Below are 6,000 nucleotides of genomic sequence, written 5' to 3' on the forward strand. Positions count from 1 at the left end.
ATACCACGGGGTATCTGAAGAGTGAATCTGCTTCTCAGCAGATTTGCAAGATGTTTAATTTGGGGGATTAAATGAACAGTTCACATAGGGTCGGTTCCTCTACGCAGATCTTTTTTCCTGTGCGTTCCCACTGCCTTACTCTGAGTGTTTCCTCCAACCAATCAGAAATCACATCAGAGAGGAGGAGAGTGAGAGAGCTTTGTTGTTGTTGTTGTTAGACAACTAAGAACGGCAGAATGGCATGATGAGTTACCAAGCAGGCGGTTGAAACAGCAGAATGCTTAACCCTTGCCTTTGTGACTGCCTTCATCACCTCATGTCCCCCCACCCACCGTAAACACACACAAACACCCCAGACGATTTAAGAAGCAGGGGCGTTTAAAGCAGAAACCGGAACTTTCTCTCTGTCATGAAGAAAGTTGCAGGGTAATAGAATCAGCTTAGACAAAAAGGCTCAGATTACATCCATTCTGCATATCTAAAGCCTGTTGGAAGTGAAGGACTTTGCGCTGTCTCATGTCTCAATGACAGAGGGGGACAGACTAGTGAGTCAGAGGGCTAGAGAGGTCAAGACATTGGTCATCCCTTCTCTACTGCTTTGACACAATCCCTTTGGTATGTAGATTGCTATTCTTAGGGACTTCCTGCCTGCCTGCCTGCCTGCCTGCCTGCCTCTTCCTTCTTCCCTTCCCTTTCTTCTCCCTTGAAACATGCAAGCTCCTCTATCCCTGCACCATGTGTGCAGAGATGCATCCATGTGCATCCAGCTAGCTAGCTAGATTAGAGATCCTATCTCTCCACTAGAATGGAGTTCACTAATAAATACTCCTTATATTGATTTGAAACTATGAACTGGCTCCAAGTTATTTTGCTCTCAGCATACACACATGCCTGGGCAGACTCCACTGTGTCGTGCCTCTGTGCACTCTGCTATATTAGAAGGGTATCTCTTACCAGAGAGAATTCCCAACAAAGCCTATGTAAACTCCCTTTCATTGAGTTTTGAAAAGCTGAATTACTGGCATGGCCACTCCACACAGCACAGAGAAACTTCGGGGCATAACAGAAGCCTCAGATTGGTTTTCAAAAGCCACTAGAAATAGAGGGTTTCAAAAGGCCGGACCTAATTCGGGCTAAGCCAGAATGCAGCCTCAATTCAGGGGAAAACAGAGTCCTGTCTGTACTGGTAACCCTGATACCCCACAGCTACTTTGGGGTAAATGCAGCTAATATGTGGACTGGCCCACTCCATTCCGGAGGAGATTCAAAGTAAAAGCCCTGTGTGTAAAGCCTCCAGGAGAAGAGAGCTGCTGCTGAGGAGACGCAATTGACTGTCCCAATTCAAATTCACCCCTCTCAACTTTGACAACTCCCCATCCCACGCTCCACCCTTGGGGATTTAATTTGCTTCTGGAGATCTGGTGGAAAGGAAGTTGGAACATGGAGAATGGGAACTCCAGCAACTCATAGCAAATACATTTTTAAGGCTATGCTGATATTGCCCCCAGAGGCAAAATAGGGATAAAACCAGGGCAAGGAGTTATCAGGGATTGGGACCAATATGGACTGTCCCTAGAAAACAAGTTCATTGATCACAAGGCTGAGGAAAGAATTGAAAGTCTGACAGATCCTTTCAAGATGCAAATGGGCAGAAGTCCTTTGCCTTTCTGAAATGCACATCAATAGCAATCTAATACCATGTGGGGACTTGTCATTTCTTTTCCTTGCAAGTGAAACTATGCGCAAACACTTTTATCGCATCTTGGCAGCAGTTTGGTAGGGCCCAGTTGTTACTTGGAGTCCTTGTGCTTTCACACACGTGCTTAGGATACAATAGTCTATAGACGAAGAGGGACAAAGCCACTACTGTGCAACACACACCCTGTGGGCCCGGTGAAATTTTGGGTTAGATTATTGTACACCCACCGCTGCGACACTCCTACAATACCAAACTCGTGGAGTTGCTGCCAACGTATTTCCACCTGCAATGTTTGTGTGAATAAGGATTATAATAAGCCTTTTGCGGGGGAAACTGGCAGGAAGCAATGATCGGAACAATAGCGCTGCTCTTATTTCAGAGTTACCAGCTGATCTGATCACATTCTACTCCATCAACACCATGCAGAGCAGAACGTGGAGCTTAGCAAAGATTTTGGCTTCCGGAGTGCATGTCCACACCACAGATGTGAAACTGGTTTGTGCAAAATGGCATCCTCAGTCTTGAAGAATTATTCAGCATCGTCTTCTTCCGATGGAATCCTTCTCCGTCAATTCCTGATCTCTTCAACAGAGTGAGAATTAAAATTAGAATACACCAGTAAATGGTTTTGTGTTGGAGAGAAGTGGCCGGAATCCCATAACGTTTATCGATTATCCAGACATTACACATGGGTCCCCAGATAGATGCTGTTGGACAACAACTCCCATCATGGCCATTGTGACTGGGGATGATTGGAGTTGTAGTCCAACAACATTTAAGGATACAAGCTTGAGAACTTTTGGCTTAATATACTATAATGTGTCCAGAATGGCCAGAACACCAGTACGATCCAGCCAAATCCCTCCTTTTGAATCAATGGGACTGAAGGACAAGTCCCATTGATTCGAAAGAAAGAATTAAGCAAATGCTTTACACATGCTTTGCACAGATGGGGCCATAGCTCAGTCGTAGAGCATCTGCTTTGCATGCAGGAGGTCCCAGTTTCAATCCCTGGCAACATCTCCAGGTAGGGCTAGAAAAGATCCTTGCCTGCAACCTTGGAGAAGTCACTGCTAGTCAGTGCAGACAATACTGAGCTAGATGGATCAATGGTCTGCCTCGGTAGAAGGCAGATTCCAGGTTCAGTTCCTGCATCTCCAGTTTGAAGGATGTTAGGAAAGAGAGCCAAGAATTACCTGAGCCCTTTGAAAGTTGCTGCCAGCCAGAATAAGCAATAGATGGATACTCAGAATAGTCAACTCAGCACAAGGTGTTTTTTCCCCTAGATGCAAACGTATACCATGTGTTAACATCTCTTTCACCATACAACTTGAACTGGGAGGGTTATTTCATGTATCTCCCTGCTGCTTCAGAACTTCATCGCTTTCTTCAAGAAAACAACGTTCTTGGCAAACAAACAGTTGAGAAAAAGGATGGAAAAATGATCACTTGAACCAGAAATAATAAATAACAACTAATGCTTAGAGCATAAAAGATAATAACAAAAACAATCTTATGGAGATAATACGGGGCAAAAAATGTGAGGCTGCAAAGCAACAAAATGAAACAGACAAGGCCCTGAGCTGACTGTCCCTAACTGGTTAACATCACAGGAGTGGCTGAAATAAAGCCATGAAATTCATGAGGAGCTAAAAGTCTGCGAAACTGAAGAGGATAACCTAAATACTAAAACCGTTTATGAAGCTCAGAGAGCGGAAAAACTGAAATGTTAGATCTTGAAAATCCATAACATGAAGCAATAGGTATAACATAACCGATTGCCCTGGAAATACACCAATGGAGTGGAGATGGTGAAAATTTAGAATTAATGGCAGCCAGTACTAGGGGACAGAAGGAGGACAGTTACTGGGTGCAGCTGCCATAATGATGAAAATATTTTCAATGGCGCTGTCTCAGTTGCATCCATGCAAGGGTAAAGAGGTGCAAACTCCAGAATTAAGTCCAGCTGTGGGCGTTGCCTCGGTAAAATGCAAGGTCAGTAAATCTCAGGCAGTAGCTGTAGAATGCTGTAAGATAAGTATGTATTCCATGCATGCATGCAGACACTTTCACACGCACACTTGCATATGTGCATTTTCCTGGCTCAGAAACCTTGTTCTAAAAAACATACATGCCCTGGCTTGAAGGTATAGTCCTCCAGTCAGGAATCAGCAGCATGTCGGAGTGCGGGGAGGCAAAGAGTAATCTTTTGCCTAACTGGCAGTCCTCTCTCCCTTAGGGGCCCAGGGACATTGGTCTCCCCTAGTTCAATTACAGCCACATCCCTGCAGATGCTCTGAGGACCCCCTCACCTTCAGAGAGGAGAAGGGAGCAGCACAGTAGCCCTATTCAGACATTACACCGTACATGCATAAAGATGCTTGCATGCATGGACACATTTGGGTGTATGTGCATTCCTTTTAAAAGCAAACCTGGGTACAGGCCTCTTCAAATGCGGCTGCCAGTCAGAAGTATATTTGCATGGTGTGAAGAACTGTAGCCTTATGCCAGGCCTGCTCAACTTCGGCCCTCCTGCAGATGTTGGCCTACAGCTCCCATAATCCTTGGCTATTGGCCACTGTAGCTGGGAATTATGAAAGCTGTGGTCCAAAAACAGCTGGGGGGCGTAGACATCACCTTGTTCCTGCGTACAGATGTCTGTATGCACAGATATGTGTTTGTGCGAATGGCTGTACATGCATGCATTTCTTTATGTGGCACAGAAAGGAGCTCCCCCCAGCCAGACATTCAAGGAACCTCCGACTGGGGAGACTCTGCAGTGGGGCCGAGTGGCCTGTCCCCAGTCCTGGCCATGCCTCCTGTGTCTGAGGCTGATGCAGGGGTTGTGGACACACACATGATCCACATAGCTGGCAGGACCTTGCCCCTCAGCTGACAGCGAGCTCCCTGCATCCCTGGAGCAACTCCTGCTTTCAAGGTTGCCATGAGGAATGTTGAATTGGGATAGTGATGGCATGTGCTTCTTTCTAAGCTCAAGGCAGAGGTGCACCTACGTCATTTTGGAGCCTGGACCTCAAGGCCTTTGGAGGCCCCCTGTCTCCTGCAAATTAAGCATCATCATGCTCAGCTGGGTGACCACACCACTCGGGACAGACTAAAGAGGATTTGGGGGGCCCAGGGGCTATGGAGGCCTTGGACTTTGGTCTGGAAGTCCGGGGGTAAGAGTGCCTCTGGCTCAAGGTGATTAGAGTCAGCAAAAGAGACACCTGCCTTTACCCTATGCTAACGATTCCCTCTTGGAGCGGGTTCAAGCCAGGTTCTTAAGAACATTATTTCTGACCTCCAAATGTATTGCTAATGCCACTCTTAGACTGGAATCGTTTGTTATCTCAATAGAGGCCAGAGCTTGGTATCTATCTAATACTAATAAACTGGGCAAGAATCAACTTATGGCCCACTGGTCTCCTTCGCTTGTTATTATTGGATAGGCACTGCTCAAGCTGGTGGGAGAACTGTGCCAGGAAACCCCGTACCTATGGTCTTTTGCCTGAGGCAATCCTCTCTGTGGGTTTGGTGGGGGCCAAAGAACTTATTAAACGAAGGATCTGGGATACTGAGTTTCAGAAAGAGCTGTCGAGGACATCTAGGTCATTTCACCTGCTCAGTGGTGGGATGAGAACTCGCCCAGCAAATTATCTACTTCTCCTTACTTTCCCTAAACACAGATGGGCCTTCTCGAGGGCCCGTATGAATGCCCTCCCTTCGGAACTTTTGGCTGGTAGATATAGTAGAATTCCAATTGGGCAGAGATATTGCCCCCGTAACTCTGATGAGATTGAGTCAGTTGCATGTGTGCTCCTGCAGTGTGTCTTTTATATAGATCTTAGGCAAAGGTTAATTGATGCTCTTTTATATCATCTGCCGGGTCAATTGGACAAATCCTACATCAGATATTTGCTAATAGATGCCAATTCGTCTATATCACACACAGTTGCAAAATTCTGTTCTGCAGTACGCGTTTGTCGCATTCTGCTTGCTAATGGTTAGATCCAGTGTACAGTTATGGTATGAATATGGCTATATTTAAAATATTATATTGTTCTAGATGTTGTGATATTGGTCAAAGACCGTAATAAAGACTGACTGACTGACACCTGACTTTTGCAAACACTGCTGAAAGTGAGCTCCCCTCACCTCAGAAGCCTCCCCCAGAAGAGTACGGCTCCTGTCCAGAGTTTGAAGGAATGTGTGAACTGAACCTCAGTTGAAGCAGCAGGGAACTTTAGAAGGGTGCCTCTTGATCCAACAGCCTTCCCATCCACAGCCATAGAGACATAGCC

Source organism: Hemicordylus capensis, chromosome 7 (genome assembly GCF_027244095.1).
Source record: "Hemicordylus capensis ecotype Gifberg chromosome 7, rHemCap1.1.pri, whole genome shotgun sequence".
In the NCBI taxonomy this organism is placed as follows: Eukaryota; Metazoa; Chordata; class Lepidosauria; order Squamata; family Cordylidae; genus Hemicordylus; species Hemicordylus capensis.